We start from the raw sequence: 17,577 nt of genomic DNA, 5'->3' as shown, positions 1-17,577 counted from the left end.
TAGGACAAATGTAGGCAAAAGGTTAACCTAAATAACAGTTAGTATAAAATGATACCTAGTCATGTATTTATAAATAAGTACAATACTTCGGTATTATATGTATAAGGTCACTAACTAAGGCTAGGTACCAGATCTCACATTATGAGTACTTGAACTACATATGTATGTACCTGATTAAATACGTAGTAATAAAAGCATAATACTGCCCTGCTAAGCCGAGTGGCGCTATCTCAAAAGAATTCCATTTTCAAAATCATTTGTTTTTGAGATAGCGCTTTTCGGCTTAGCAGGGCAGAATAGTACTTATATAAGTTTGGCGTTTTGGGGCTAGGTTGATCTGTGTAAGGTGTCCCCTAATATTTATTTATTTTTTATTCAATTAGGGTTAGGATTTTACAATATGAGTATAAAAGTAAAATAATAAAAACATTTATTTAACTATTCCAACATTCTATTAGCATAATACTCATCTAAACAAACAATAAAATGTCTCAAATACTGTTACAGACAGTCAGATTGATCACTAAAATAAACATTAAAATGTATTTGACAAAAATGTCAAGTTTAATATAACTACCTGACTTTTAAAATCGTAATTTTGAAATTATTAACTTGTTCCCGTTAAATATGTGATTTAAAACCGAGTAATCAAACTTAAAATTACTTTCAAATTTTGACTGACGAAAGAGACTGTAACAATACGAAAATGTCACTAATGAAATATTAATAAGTTCTCCAAGTTTTATGATAAAGGTTTATGTTGGAGGAATTTCTCTTTGTTATTTGGCAAGCTGACATTATTATACCGTACATGCCATCACTTTAAAATAATACTTCACATTTCAGTAATCTCTCATTTTAATTTATTGAAGGGACATAATTTTGGGTTTCTTTGTTCTTGACTTATTTAAGTAATATATGGCGAAACATCTTTTATTTGTTCAAGTCAAAATAAGCTCAGTATTTAGTGTCGCTGTATTTGGCCAACAGGCATACAAAAAAGATAAAATGTAGGAACGATTTTAATTTTACACTTTTGTTGTAAAACGCAATCAAAAATATATGCGAGTAACGGAATACGCGATCGTGACAAAACGCGTATAGGAGAATAGCTACATGGAATTAATTATATCGAGATACGAGTGTACGTACATGACTAACAAATCCGATCCTTGCAGAAATATTGTATTTGAATATGTTCTTTATTTCGAAACATTGAAACGTTTGGAACTCCTTAAGCAAACCGTAAATTTACGATAGGTATCAACGTTTCGCCAAGAGCTTTATTTACCATTGATGAAAGTAACATATTTTTAACGACGCATGCAACCTGAAAGAATTTTACGAGTCGGAGTTACGACCCATTATAGTGCTAAACGCATTGAAAGCGTTTTCTTTTAGAAACCGCTCCATGTACCGTCCGCACGTATTTAATTTCGAAAATTCCACCGTAGACGTTTTTAAATGCAACCAATCATCGTTAGATTTTACGGTATAGTCCGGCGGCGCTGATGTTGTGGATAATAATTTTAGACTGCGGCAACAATCTCGATAGCCGTTAAGAAAATAGCCGCTGAATATTCAGAGGGCTAAACATTGCCGGGATCGCATGGCTTGTTTTCATTAGCATGATTGGGCTGACCCCGTTAAAATCCGAACGTACACGAACTCTGCGTACATTAGACGCCGTAAATGAATTCAACCGTTTAAAAATATGTACCGTAAAATACTATAGCATTGCCCTTTATTTACATATCTTTACCCATCGGGTCACAGTTCAGTACTAGCGAAATAACTTAAAAGCAGTTACAGATACACAGAAAATTATTTTGAATAGGCAATGTTATAGTGTTTCACGGTACCTATGTATTTTTATTTGAAAGATAATCCATCTTATTATACACAAAAATAAAACTAAAAACACACTTGTTATTAATTTCATGTAGAAATAGGTTATATGGATCGACATTTGCATCAATTGGGGATGTAAGCGGTCACTCACAATTATCAATCTCATGTTGTCAATTTGTGCTTGATTGAATCAGGCCCAGGCCCAGGCCGCTTTATTTATTTAAACTTTATTGCACAAAAGAAAAGTCTTCAGAATCGTATTTATAAAGAGAACGTGTATTTAATTTTTACACAAGCAATTACTATTCTACCTTTTGTTTACTTATTTCTACACACGAACGAAGTCGCCGCGTAGAAGTCACTGTCTTCACCCACCAACCGCCGCCGTTGCATCAAATTAGAGAATGAATTAGGCGATACAGGTTATACGGGCCATAAAGGCCAATTCGAGCTTTAGTTATTCGATCTGTTTCCAATATTGATGATACTACTATCTCTGTATTAAAACTGTTATTTTCCAAGTTACCTATCTATCACTGTGCAAAGTTAAATCAAATTCTTACAATCATTTGTGTAATAAATTTTAAGTTTGTTTGTTAAGCATTTGCTTTTATATAATATTACTTTTTTATTTATTTAGTTACAACTTTTTTGTTAAGGACAATGCTCCACAAAACTACATTTTGTTTGACTGTGGAATTCTAAATCGAAAATGACCCATTCTAAATCAAAAATAGGTATATTTTTGGTTTATCATTTCTTATTTATACGGAATTAAACAGTGAATTAAGTGACTGTCCGATTTCTAAGATCAAGTTCGCCATACATTAACTATAGTGTACATGATCTTAGCAAAATGGACAGACTATACCTGCTACCTTACGCTTCATCAGACATTGTTGCATGGCGTAAACAACGACGAAGTTTAATAAAAAAAAATATTAGAGGAAAGCTTTTACCTGTAGTAGGTATTTAGTTCCAAGCAGGACTAGGTAGGGTATATCAGGTCACATAGGTATATACGGTTCAAACAGATCACAGTGTTACGTTCTTTCCTGTAGACACACACAAGAGTTAAGGGCTATAAAGATTAATTTTCTTATTTAACCCTTATCCACGTAAAAAGGTCCTCCTTTTATTTACAGAACTATGATAAAATCATTAAGTACTTACATGCCCACAAGCTGTTAACTATTGCCCACAGGAGAGAAAACTAGCGTGTTCGCGCGAACTGTACATTTTTCTCTCCTGTGGGCAATAGTTAACAGCTTGTGGGCATGTATGTAAGTAATGATTTTATCATAGTTCTCTAAATAAAAGGAGGACCTTTTTACGTAGGTAAGGGTTAAATAAGAAAATTAACCTTTATAGCCCTTAACTCTTGTGTATGTCTACAGGAAAGAACGTAACACAGTGATCTGTTTGACCTATACCCACAAAACTCTGTAGGCTAATTGAATACTCGTACTCAGAAATAATTGCTAAATGCTGAATAGGAATTGGGTTTAACATTTAACCTATTAATGCATAATGTATTTATCATTGAAATCACAACGCTATGAAGTCATGAATATTATATTGACCATATAATTACTTAGTTAAGATATCGGTTACTATTAACATATTAATATCATTAAGTATTTGATTGGATTCCATTGTAACAAATTTTTTAGGCAACAGAAAATTGTCATTAGATTTGGACATTCTTTTTGTTTTGTGATAAGCCTACATATATTATATATATGTTAAGTAGGTACCTACCTCTATATTGTACAGTCGAGTTCAAAGATATATTTACTCCTTTTGCCTAACAAAGGAGTAGGGTACAAAAGTGTAAACATATTTTTACATACAGGTAAATACAAAACACGTTATCAAAGCTTTCACAAACTATAAAATCCGATTATCGTTCTAAGTACGAGTAACAAGCGCATTGCCGCTTATTTTTGGTGCGCCAAGTATATGAATATAAAGCCAAGATGCTTTGTTGGTGGAAAGTGTGACGGTAAAGAATAGTCAGTTCCCATTCGAAATTTTCTTCAGTAGGTAAAACAATATTAGCAGATCAATCAACTTCAGTGAACATTAATTTGTTTGTCCTTTTCGTTTTGCTTAGTCATTTCTGTCGTGTTCAGACGCAAGTTAATTAATGCTTAAATCAAATTTCGCGTTTTGTTTCTCCTCGCTGCCGCTTTGACCTGTTTCTTGGAGAAGAAATTTTTGCTGTGCACTTGAATACTTTCAAAGTGTTTAAATGATAAATCTCTAAAGCTTTGTTTATTTGAAATAAACTTACAGATTATGATATCCCAAATATTTTTAATTTAAATAGAATAGAATAGAATAGAATAGATTTATTCGTAAGGACAAACAATCGGAACAGTACATAGCATAAAAGAAAACACAAAATAAGATTAAAGTGCCACGAAATGGCCCCATCTCAGCATGTTGCTGGTGGCTTCCCGCGCTGATCTTCCGATGAGACCATCAAGTGAGAAGAATCACGGAAGGTAACAGACAAGAAGAAAAAAGACAGAAATAACATACAGTAAACAGTTAGTTAAATAAGAAAAAAGTTACACAGCAAGAAGATACAACATAACGACTATTTACAATTAAGATTAATTAATACAAAAACAAGCATCGTGCTTTCAATCGCTGTATCGATCCGGTCCGACCATATCTTGGCTGAGCATTACAGCTGTATATACTACTAGCGCCAACGGTGGCTACGAAAAAAGGGCGGGAAACTTCGACCTGTGCGCGCGTCTTTTTTTACATTTAACAAATTTTAAATATTTTTTGTGTTAATAGTGGTCAACTCAGTGTAAATAGTTTGTAAATATCTTTAGTAGTTAGTTTATTATATTTTGTGTATATAAATTCATCATCTAGGTAAGTTTTTAGTGTATATTCACCGCCATGGGCGGTGACGGCGAACCTCACGACCCAGGGGGAGGTGGGCCTCCGGTTTCACATACAATTACTATAGATAACAATAGCTCTGAGAGAGAAATGAAAGAATACCACAGTATGGATACAGATAGCTCAGTATTATCTACCACTGAAGTTAGGAAAAAAAGGACAGCATCCAGGAAGATATGTCGTCACTGTAATAAAAAAAAGCGACATAACAAAGATAAAAATAGGGATAGGGAATCTATTAAGGACAATTGCGATTGTCAGGTTTCCACAAACAATAATGATCGTACGCATTCTCATGCTCCGCTTACAGCCTCTGCTCCTACTCCGGCCCCGGCCCCGGCCCTGGCCTCAGCCACTGCCCCGGCCCCAGCCGTGAATCCTGCTGATATTATCTCCTCTCAGCCCACAGTCACAGTTAGGAAACAATATATTCATTCAGATTGTTCACCTTATATTGTACATGTACAGAAGCAACAAGAATCTCAAAATGATGGCACTTCAATTCATTCAGTTGCTTTTGGCAACTTTTTAAAACGTAACAACTTTAAGAACATTGTTAATGGCAGCGTTAAACGTATTGGTCGCAATAGAGTTTCACTGTCATTTTCAAAGTATGAGGATGCCAACCATTTTCTTCTAGACAGCCGACTGAAGGAGAATAGATATACAGCATTCATCCCATCATTTAATGTTATCAGAATGGGTGTAGTTAAAGGTGTTCCATCTGAAATGTCCTTAGATGAGGTTAAAGAGAGTATAAGTGTACCAGTAGGTTGTGGAGAAGTTCTAAAATTGAGAAGAATCAATTATAAAGTTGTTGTGGATGGCGTTCCAGTGTGGAAGCCATCACAAACTGTCGTTGTAACTTTTGATGGACAGGTTCTACCAAAACGCATTTTTATGTGTTATAACGCTTTGCCGGTCGACCTATATGTTTATCCAACAATCCAGTGCTTTAATTGCTGCCGGTTTGGTCATACACAGGTGCAATGCAGGTCAAAACCCCGCTGCTACAAGTGTGGACAGGGTCACACGGGCTCCTCTTGCACTGTTGAAGAAGATAGTGCATCTTGTTGCCTGTGCTCTGGTCTTCACTTTGCTACCAATAAGGCTCGTTGTCCTGAGTATGAGAGACAAAAAAATATTAAGTTATCTATGGCCCAAAGTGCTATTTCCTATTCTGAGGCATCAAAATTGCACCCTCCTGTGACCAAACCCTATGCAGATGTGGTTATGGCCACTCCGTCATCTCCCCAGACCCAGACAACTAAAAACAATAATTTAGGTATTAATACACAGCATTCACATTCATATAAAAAAACAGTATTTCTTAAGCCTCGCAGTCCGCCAAAACCTCAGAAAGGTTTCGACACTGTCACACATTTTAATCTATCAAAAGATTATAACATGCCGTCTCCTTCTGGAAATGGTAGTGCCATTGCACAACAGTTTAACAAAAAAACTACCAATGAACTCATCTTAGAACTCATACAATTGTTAAGTTTTAATTTACATAATAATCACTCAGAACCGTCCAACGTTGCTCACATTACCAGTCCATACTCTCATGTTTCCTTCAATAATGGCCAACAATTCCAAAATTCTTCAATGGAATTGTCGCAGCATCAATAATAAAAAAAGCGATTTAATCCATTTAATTAAGAAGTATGACCCTTTTGTTATTACCTTATCTGAAACATGGCTCAGGTCTGAGTCATGTTTCAAAGTTCCAGGCTATGCATGCCTCCGCGAAGATAGGTCGGACGGGCATGGTGGTGTAGCCATCCTTGTAAAAAAATCATATCATTTCTCTCATGTTCCATTAGCACCTCATAATAATGAATTTTCCATCATCTCAGCACTTGTAGATAACATTTGTATAGTTTCAGTGTATATACCTCATCCCTCACTTTCCATACTTAGTGAAGTAAGAAAAATCATATCATCTCTTCCTACTCCATGTTTAATATTAGGAGATTTTAATTGCCATCACCCTGCTTGGGGGTGTTTAAATTCAAGTAGTTTAGGAGAGGAAATAATAGACATAGTTGATTATTATAATTTATGTATATTAAATTCTGGTGTTCCCACGCGTCGGTCTGCTCCCAATGAAAATCCTAGTGCATTAGATTTATCAATTTGTAGTTCTTCCATTTCACATTCCTTATTGTGGGAGGTACTTCCACTTTCCTATGGCAGTGATCATTTTCCAATTCTTATTTCTTTTCCTATTAAAAATAAACCAGTACTTAAAAGATCTCCACTGTTAGCATATAAACTTCAAAATGCAGATTGGGATAAGTTTCGCAAACATATGGATGAGAGGTTGAGTGAATTACCTGATGTATCTCGGGAACATTTGTTTAAAACTTCTGATGCTTTTGCTAAGTTTATAATTAATATAGCTGATGAAGTATTTCCGCGTAAGAAGTCCTCTAAATTCAATATTCCCAGCCCTCCATGGTGGGATTCTGAATGTTCAGAAGCTGTTAAAAAGAGAAAACAGAGTGAGTTAAAGTATAATAATAATATGAGCGAAGAGAACTTTAATTCCTTATTAGTTACATTAAAAGAAACAAAACAGTTTTTGAAAAAGAAGAAAGTCGACAGTTGGAGAGCCTTTTGTGCATCTTTGAGCCCCAGTACTCACCCGTCAGAAGTTTGGAGAAAGGTTAGAATGTTTAGAGGAGCTTTTGTAGAAAATAACACCCTTAATCTTGATCCTAAAGTAGCTGAGAAGTTTTTAGATAAATTAGCTCCTCCATTCGTCCCATCCCCCGTGTGTATTGAACTGGCTTCCCCAACCAATATTGATAATGATAACATGCAGCGTTTTAATGATCCATTCTCGTTATTGGAGCTAAAGAATGTCTTATCGTATGTCATTGATTCCGCACCAGGTTGCGACGGTATTCCATATTCATTTTTGAAACATTCTAGTGACAAGGTTATAGGTTACTTTCTCAATATTATTAACGGGATTTTTATGACAGGTGACATTCCACCAAACTGGAAAATACAGTTGGTGTTACCCTTTCTCAAACCGAATAAACCCCGTAATGATCCAAATTCTTATCGTCCAATTGCGTTATCATCTGTTTTAATTAAGATTTTGGAACATTTAGTTAAAAATAGGTTGGAGTGGTTTATTGAAAGTAAGAAACTATTACCGGATATTCAATATGGTTTTCGCAAAAGCCGAAGCACTTTAGACTGTGTTAGTTTGTTAGTTTCGGATATCCTTTTAGCCTTCTCGAAACGGGAATATGTAGTAGCTTGTTTTATAGATATCAATTCTGCCTATGATAATGTAAATATATCAATTCTTGTAAATAAATTGTTTCTCTTGGGAGTTCCTGTACGCTTGTGTAATATTATTGCTGCTATGTTTTATGAACGATCGATTAGGTTAGATTTAGATGATAAAGTATTACATAGGACTGTTTGGAAAGGACTACCACAGGGTTCTGTTCTAAGCCCTTTACTTTTTAATGTATATACATACGACCTTAGTTCTAATTTGCCAGATTATATATCCATTTTACAATATGCCGATGACATAGTGCTTTACTCTAGAAATAGATCCGTTCAAAAGGCCTGCGAAATTATAAATTCTAGTTTGAAGGAGCTAAATATATATTTAAATAATAATGGGTTAGACCTTTCAGTTCCGAAAACCTCTGCAATTTTATTCTCTCCAAGGAAAAAAACTGTTAATGAAAAATTATCCTATGATGGATCTACAATCTCCTTTCGTGACGAAGTTAAGTACTTAGGAATGGTTTTAGACTACAATTTGTCAGCCAAGGGTCATTGTAATTATGTTAAAGGTAGATGCGAACGCTCATTAAACATATTGAGATGCTTGGCTGGTGTATGTTGGGGCAGCCATCCTTTCTATTTGAAGCTTATTTATAATGCAGTTATAAGAAGCGTAGTTGATTACGGTTCTTTTCTTTTAACACCGGGTACAGAAGATGCCTTTAAAGTATTCAATGTCATACAGAATAAGTCACTGAGGACAATCCTTGGTGCTATGCGAACCAGTCCGGCTAATGCCATGCAAGTGGAGTGTGTTGATCCACCTGCGCATTTGAGACGTCAATTTTTATCCGACAGATTCATTTTTAGGACTATGCAATTTTCGGTACATCCTCTTATCACAAAATTATCGACTCTTTATGATCATATGCAGTCGTCTCCATATTGGCGTAATAGATCTCCTCCTTGTATAATTAATAGCTACCTTAAATTTTTGTCTCTATCTTCTCCTACTGTCAGACATATTAACCTTCCTATATATGAGAAAGATTTTGACTCTTTGATTATTTCTCCGCAAGTTTTTCTAGACTCCAATATTTCTAAGGATATAATAAGTGCTCAACCTGTATTTAACAACTTAGTGGGCGAAAATTGGTCTGGTTGGCATCACATATACACAGATGCATCAAAACCTTCTACAAATACTTGTGTAGTAGGGGTTGGTGTATTTCATCACCAGTATAATGTTGTACAAAAAATTAAACTCCCTCCAGAATCTTCGGTATTTACTGGAGAACTATTCGGTATTTATAAAGCTGTTGAGTATGTTTGCATGTTCAATTTAAATAAATGTGTAATTTTTTCCGATTCTAAAAGTTGCCTCCAAATTCTATTAAAATCTCCTTTCAAAATGACAAACAGTTACCCTTTGTTATATGAAATCCGAAACATCTTGTTAAAATGCGAAAAGAAAGGGTTTACTATAAATTTTGTATGGGTGCCAAGTCATTGTGGTATTTCCGGAAATGAGAAAGCTGATCGTCTGGCCGTAGATGCTGTTGCTTCTGGTGATATATTTCCATATAAAAATTATTGCCATGATCTTCTGTTGCTCCCCAAAAGATATCTCAGGTTAGCCTGGGAGTTCTTTTGGTTTTGGAGCAGCTTAGAATCTGGAAGTTATTATCTTACGATCCAAAACGACATCCCTATAAAGCCGTGGTTTTACAATAAAAACTTCAATAGACGCGAAATATCATGTTTAACACGCATGAGACTAGGCCATACAAGTACTCCTTCTGATCTTGCTAGATTTAAATTTATTGATGATCCTAAATGTGACTGTGGTGCTGAGGTGGCTGATATTAACCATATATTCTTTTCTTGTCCCTTGTACGATCGCACTGTTTTCATGGAAACTTTACAATCTAAACATATTCCCTTTCCAACAGACATCCCTTCCTTGCTTATTAATCATGATTTATATAACATCTTAGCATGGTTCATCTCTCATAATAATATAAAAGTATAGTATTAAGTATATTTACCATTATCACATTGTATTCTTATACCTGACCTGACCACTTTTTCCAAATTCCGTTCCTTTATTCCTTTCCGCGTTTAATTTCCTACCCTTTTACTTGACGTTGGCTACGGGCAACACCGCCCCCAAGTCCATACAAAGAAAAAAAAAAAAAAAAAAACGGTGGCTACACTAACTAAAAAGCAATGTCAGACCAAACCAATATCGAGCGTTCATGAAATCTACGTTAAAAAATCTTGTAAGATTAGCTTAATAGCAAAACAGCATTGTAGGATGAAAAATTTACGAAAACGTACGAAATACGAAATATGCATGTTATGACGGCCTGCTAGCCTAGTCGGTAGTGACTGCCTATGAAGCAGAAGGTCCTAGATTCGAATCCTGGTCTAGGCATTCATTGGTGTGTGTATCACAAATATTTATTATGTTCCTGATTTATGGATGTGTTCAACAAGCTGGACTTGGATGCACTCGTTATTCCCTGGAACTAGAACCTTTAAAAACTATTTTACTGCTTTAAGCTAGCTAATAATACATTCCAGGTGTTGCGAAAGTATTAAATATGGTATAAGCTAGCTCGTGCTTCCATTTCATACATTACTCACGTAGATACTAAGTCATGGTTTATGGTTTAATAAGGTGTTGAGAATTTCGTAGTAGTTTCGTGCCACGGGCGTTATTAAAAGTTGCCAGATACAGCTACATAGCTTTTGTATAAAATAAACAGGTTAATTACTTTTTGAGGCTAGATAAGTCTTCAAATTGAACTAACACGATCTAATGTTAGTATTATATAAGATACGGTTATCACTATTTGTGTGACTAATCAGTAACATCTTGTTTAAGTTTTTATAAGCGGATATAGTATTATGTTTTTGTATTAAAAAAAAGAATAAATCAAACGTTCCCAATTATCCCCAAAACGTATTGATCGGTTTATGTAAAGGATAAGGACCACCCGAGCTTATATAAGAGTAGGTACCGTTTAAATTACCAGATGGCGCTGATTTAATAAACTTTTTGTTACCGAAACTAGGAATCGATTTTTACTTTAATGAACTCACGACAACAACAGGTGGGTAGTTATATTAGTTTTGGTTTAAAATTTAGTTTTTGCTGTCACCTAGGTATCATAATAATCCGAGCAAGATGGACATATCTAATATTAATAATACATAATATTATCAGTTTTGAGGGCCTTTCTTAATGTTATAGTTATGCTATAGTTTTACAGTAGGTACCTATTATTATTTTATGGAGGTAATAGCAGCACTAATCAAAATTCTACATGTATTGTAACAGTTCATTTAATTTTTAGATATAATTATAGCGAACAGATAGCATAAAGTTAGGTAATAGGGTCCCAATTGTTATCCTTTGGGTACGGGCAGCTAAGAAAGAATTCCTTTCAGAGAATTTGCGATTTCTGAAGTTTAAATATAACTCTAGGTTTCTTAGTCCTTTTAAAATTTCTTTTATTTGGTTTTCAAACTTTGCAGCTCTTATTAATACTTACTTCACTTAACAAGCCAAAACTCGTTTATCTAACAGTACCTAAGTTAAAAACAAGCAAATAAAGGCGTTATTACCAACTGGATAGCACTAGAACTTATATTTTAAGTAATACCTATTGCTTAGAAAAATCTCAAAAACACAGCACAGTAAATAGTTTATTAAGAACATAACAAAAGCATGTGAAGTTCAGTGTAGCGTTAAACTTTAAAATCGCGATCGATTCTCTTGACCTGATTTCTGCATTTTCCTTGGTTCACCTTTGTATGGCACGCTCGGTCAACCTACTGAAATAATGAAGGTTGCAAAAACACGCCTATTAACGGTTAATTTAGTTTCTATATACTTAACATAGAAGCTTTTATGGCAAAAATAAGTGATTTAAAAATTAATAAACATTTTTAAGAACTACGTAGACAATGGATATTTTATAACATTCAAATTAATATTAAAATACAAGGGAGGTACAATGTCAATTTAAACTGCAACGCAAATACGGTACGTAAACTTCATGAAACAGATGGAGTGAATAACAACTGTTTCTAATCGTAAACTATTGCGAACTCATATTACCTAACTTAAAAAATATGGCACCACCACAGGTACATATCTACCTATAAACATGTTTACTGGCTTCAAAAAATTACTAAACACTATATTGTACGTACAAAGTTACTTTGAAGAGAAGAAAATCGTAGACAATTATTTTTATACACCGACATGAATGTTATTATAATATCAGAATACGCAGAAAGGTAAATCAATATTTACCTACTTTATTATATCTAATACAATTCTAATATCCTGGAAAAAAGCAATTTCTAGCAATCAATAAGTTGTGCAAACGCTTATAGACATGCCTATTTGTGTATTGAACAACGCAACAGTACTTTGTGAGGATTTGTTAGAAAATCAAAGCAATTTTCGCTCGTCAACGTACAGTACTGCGGTTGACATCCCATTTGTCTTGCGCAAGCGTTAGCTATTGTACCGGATAAGAAGCGGATCGGCGGTTCAGAAGGCAGGTTGTTAGGTGGGCGCCTGTGGGCCCGATTCGGATTTTGAAAAAGACATCTATTAGATATCTTTTAGACATCACCAAGATACGATAACGATATGTTTAAGATCTAACCCGTCAAATTTGACATTTGCGCGATTCTGGAGATACTCTTGAACTATTTCCTCAAGATATGACTTGGAGATCCAGTTCACATCTAATACATTGGTTGCCCGAATTGCACTGCAAAAGAGAACTAGTTGATATCTAAACTATAACGTATGTAGAATGGATCTAGTACGTGTCGTCTCTTGTGAATATCTTGAAGTTAGAATACGGCAGCCTGTTTGGGAAACGTATTTAGATAGAGCGGATAAGTTATCGTTTTGTTAGTTTTGTTTGGAAATAAACATATACCTACCAACCCAGAATATATTTCGACGCTTATCATGAATAGTGACACAAAACAAAATGAAATGCCATTCGACTTTAAATCTTACCAGTAAAGGATAGAATATTAAATGCAACAGCATTTCATTTTTAGTTGTACCTACCACTGTTCATGATAAGCAACGATTTATCACAAATATTTAACACTTTCTCTGCCCTAATAAAACCGCTATATTCTTTATTAATACGCTGTTTTAATAAACGTTAGCCATAAAATGCATCTTTTAAATAGGTTCATTTACAGTATTTATTATTATTTTATTTATTTTAAACTTTATTGCACATACAAAAAGTACAACAGGCGGACTTAATGCCGGTATAGGCATTCTCTACCAGTCAACCATAGGGCGAAACAGAAAAGCGTCCATGTGGGTGCAGTGAGAAATAAACAGAAAAAAAAAACGTAACTTTTGAGCGAAGTTAAATATCAACATTCTAAATACCAACTATATACATATATTAATTATGTTATACCATAAGACTAAGAGTACACTAAATACATAGATATATATATATATATATATATATATATATATACACAAGGATATATACAAATACATATAATTGCACATGCGTTAAGGGTTACCTACCTACTAATTCCTACTGTGCCTGCCTTAGCAGGTGGTTATAAAGCAAACGTTTGAAAGTTAACTTGCTTGGAGCCTGTCTGATCGTCAGAGGGAGCGAATTCCAGAGGATTATTTACAGAAACATTTAACCTTTTGGACGCCAATGACCGATATATCCGCACCGCAGGTCCAACGCCAATGTCTGATACATCCGCACCGCAGGTCTAACGCCAAAGACCGATTAATCGGTCACAGACCACATAGACCTACGTGCATATGCATAAAGTTCAATTTCAATTTTGACACTTCTGTGTCGTTGCGTTCGAGTGACAGCTTTTTTGTTTGGAACGGCGTCGAAAAGGTTTATTTAATTCCTAAAGTAAATAAAATTATACTAACTGAAACTGATATCACCCCTTCTGTGTTTATCGCACGGCCCTGCTTTTACAAATCAAAAGTTTTACGCAACAGTATAACGGTCATATTAAGATGAACGGAGACGAAAATTTTCAATAATGTTATTATCCAAAGAGGAAAATGGGGACTGCGTTTGTATGGAAAGGCGGTTTTGGGGCGATCAGCCACTTTCATTTTAAGGAACTAATATGGAAAGTATTACGTAATGCCCGATTCGAACTTTAAGATACGTCAATTAAAAGATCTAGAAACGATATAGATTAGATGTGTCAGTGTCAAAAGTAACGTCTTCGTTTGATGAAACGTCACATTTGACACTTCCATATCTAATTCATATCGTTTCTAGATCTATTAGTTGACGTACCTATATTAAGTTCGAATCGGCCGTTAAACAGGCCCCCCCCCCCACATCTAGCGTCTTTTGAGCGTCGGCGTCTGGTCAGTGCTATGGAAAATGACGTCGCTGCGCAGTTGCGTCGACGTTGCGTCGAGCAGCGGCCATAGAGTTGTAGACGCCGACGCTCGAAAGACGCTAGATGTGGGGGGGGAGCTCAAACAGGTACTTATTTGATCCGTGATGAGAATGGTATGAAAATGAGATCAAACTTGCCCTGTTAGCATGTTGATTCGTGTGAGTCAAATCTTGGAAACTAAATTTGACCCACTTCCCGATTTCCGATTGAGCTTAAATTTTGCACAGATATTTATGTAGATAAATTGGATGACAATGCAATACTATGATAACATGAAGCTGATCTGATTAAGGAGACAGGAGGTGACCATAGAAACTCTGTGACAAAACAACGCAAACGTATTGTGTTTGGGGCTGTTAGAATCGCCTTGATGAGTATTCGCCAAAAACTTATTTAAAACCCTTAACTGCATTACACTTTTGAAAACTTTCTATAAATCTTCTGTAATTTTCCAAAATGTCCTAGACTGAGCAACTTGCACTTCTGTTATAATTTCAAAACCTACAATCTATCTATATACAGTATGTAAACTAACGAAAAACATTTATTCAGACCCGTTAAAGTGTAGGTCACTCTGAGCAACTTTTTCTATGGCACCGATCCCGAAATCACAAAAAATAATTTGGTGGTTTCATACATTTCGCTGGTTTAACATTGAAATGTTCTATGGGAGAGTCAATGTTTTTTCGCGATTTCGGGGTTGGTGCCATAGTAAAAGTTGCTCAGTGTGACCTACATATTAACGGGTTTGAGTAAATGTATTTCGTTAGTTTACATACTGTATATAAATGCAAGTGTCCTGACTGACTGATTCATCAACGCAGAGCCGAAACTACAAAAGGTAGAAAGTTGAAATTTTCACACCAGATTACATTTATAAAGTGTACAAGAGATAAGAAGCGATTTTGAGAAATTCAACCCCTAAGGGGGTTAAAAAGGGGATGAAAGTTTGTATGGGGTTCAAGTTTTATTTTAAGCTAGGAATTTGAAACTTCGTAAAAAGATATATTATTAAAATACAAGAAAACTAATTTCAGCGTTTTTAAAATTTCATCCCCTAAGGTGGTGAAAAGGGGGTTGAAAGTTTGTATGGATATCAAATATTTTTTCGAACGCGGGACTTGAATCTTTGTATTTGGGGATATTATTAAAAGACAGGAAAAGTAATTTCAGCGTTTTGTAAAATTCATCCCCTAACAGGGTTAAAAAGGGGTTGAAAGTTTGAATCCATTACAAATGCTTTTAAAACTTCTTAGGAAGGCATAATAGCCGATTACAAAAAAAAGCAATTGCAACATTTTTGGAAATTCAACCCCTAAGGGGGTTAAAAAGGGGATGAAAGTTCGTCTCCGGTGCAAATTTTATTTTAAGCTAGGAACATGAAACTTTGTCAAAAGGTATTAAATTCAAATACAAGAAAACTAATTTCAGCGTTTTAGAAAATTCATCCCCTAAGGTGGTGAAAAAGGGGATGAAAGTTTGTATGGATATCAAACATTTTTTCGAGCGCGGGACTTGAATCTTTATATTTGGGGATATTATTAGAAAACAATAAAAGTAATTTCAGCGTTTTGTAAAATTTATCCCCAAACAGGGTTAAAAAGGGGATGAAAGTTTATATGGGGTTAAAGTTTTCTTTTAAACTATGAATTTGAAACTTCATAAAAAGATATATTATTAAAATACAAGAAAACTAATTTCAGCGTTTTTGAAAATTCATCCCCTAAGGTGGTGAAAAAGGGGTTGAAAGTTTGTATAGATATCAAACATTTTTTCGAGCGCGGGACTTGAATCTTTGTATTTGGGGATATTATTAGAAAACAATAAAAGTAATTTCAGCGTTTTGTAAAATTCATCCCCTAACATGGTTAAAAAGGGGATGAAATTTTGTATGGGGTTAAAGTTTTCTTTTAAGCTATGAATTTGAAACTTCATGAAAAGATATATTATTAAATTACAAGAATACTATTTTCAGCGTTTTTCAAAATTCATCCCCTAAGGTGGTGAAAAAAGGGGTTAAACGTTTGTATGGATATCAAAAAAAATTCGAGCGCGGGACTTGAATCTTTGTATTTGGGGATATTATTAGAAGATTATAAAGAGTAATTTCAGAGTTTTGTAAAATTCGTCCCCTAACAGCGTTAAAAAGGGGTTGAAAGTTTGAATCCATTACAAGTGCTTTGAAACTTCTTAGAAAGGCATAATAGCCGATTACAAAAAAAATGCAACGTTTTTGGAAATACAAGCCCAAAGGGTGTTAAAAAGGGGATGAAAGTTCGTCTTGGGGTGTAAATTTAATTTATAGCTAGGAACTTTAACTTTTTGCAAAAAAAAGGTAATAAATTAAAAACATGAAAACGAATTTAAGCATTTTTGAAAATTCATCCCCAAAGAAAGGGGTTGAAAGTTTGTATGGAGATCAGATATTTTGTGAGTGCGGAACTTGAATCTTTGTATAAGGGTGTAGGTACCTATTATTAGAATACAAGAAAAGTAATTTCAGCAACCAACATCAAAATCCACTTGACTTAAAACTTGCTAAAAATGAAAAGTAATTTCAACATTGCTTGGATATGAAAATTATAGGTAGGTACCTACTAAAGATGTAAAATGTTGAAGATAAGATTCCACGCGGACGAAGTCGCGGGCAACAGCTAGTCTCTCATAACTGAATTTGATCTCAAACAAGATGTTTGCCCAAAATGGGTCGCTAAAAATATCTGAGCCACGTCGATCGCTCGCCCAGTGATGGATCGGTAAGTTAGACAAATTGCCAGTCACCCACAGCCACGGTAATCCACCGTGTTTGTATTCTGAATTATTGTTTCAGGTGTTTCTGTGAAACGCAAACAACTTTGGGTTTTGCGGTAAAATAGGCCAATTTTTCTAGCCTTTGGACAGATAGTTACTATGCTGATTATATGTACAAATATTTTTTACGCCACTGTTCGGAAATGTGGCAATAGATGGTCTAAATCTTGACTAGAAAGTAGGCTTTACTTGTACACCTAACGACTAAAACGCGCCACGATTTTTCAGAAACTTTGCTGGCTAAACTCACGCCACATTGCAGAGTTT

At 34.9% G+C, this 17,577-nt stretch overlaps 1 protein-coding gene and 1 long non-coding RNA gene across 3 annotated transcripts in view; one reads left to right on the top strand and one right to left on the bottom strand.

Annotated features, from left to right (window-relative positions):
• LOC134666638 (nephrin-like) overlaps positions 1-17,577 on the top strand; it is a 198,402-nt gene that overhangs the window by 35,069 nt on the left and 145,756 nt on the right. The window lies entirely within an intron of this gene.
• On the bottom strand, positions 6,825-8,642 carry LOC134666631 (uncharacterized). Its single transcript, XR_010098536.1, has 3 exons — positions 7,427-8,642; positions 7,116-7,262; positions 6,825-7,004 (listed from the first exon to the last, which is right to left on the bottom strand). It is a non-coding gene; the product is annotated as an uncharacterized LOC134666631 (long non-coding RNA).

The sequence above is a fragment of the Cydia fagiglandana genome, chromosome 8 (genome assembly GCF_963556715.1).
Source record: "Cydia fagiglandana chromosome 8, ilCydFagi1.1, whole genome shotgun sequence".
Lineage (NCBI taxonomy): Eukaryota > Metazoa > Arthropoda > Insecta > Lepidoptera > Tortricidae > Cydia > Cydia fagiglandana.
Note: the sequence above shows the minus strand (reverse complement) of the source record. Positions and strands in the feature narration are given on the sequence as shown.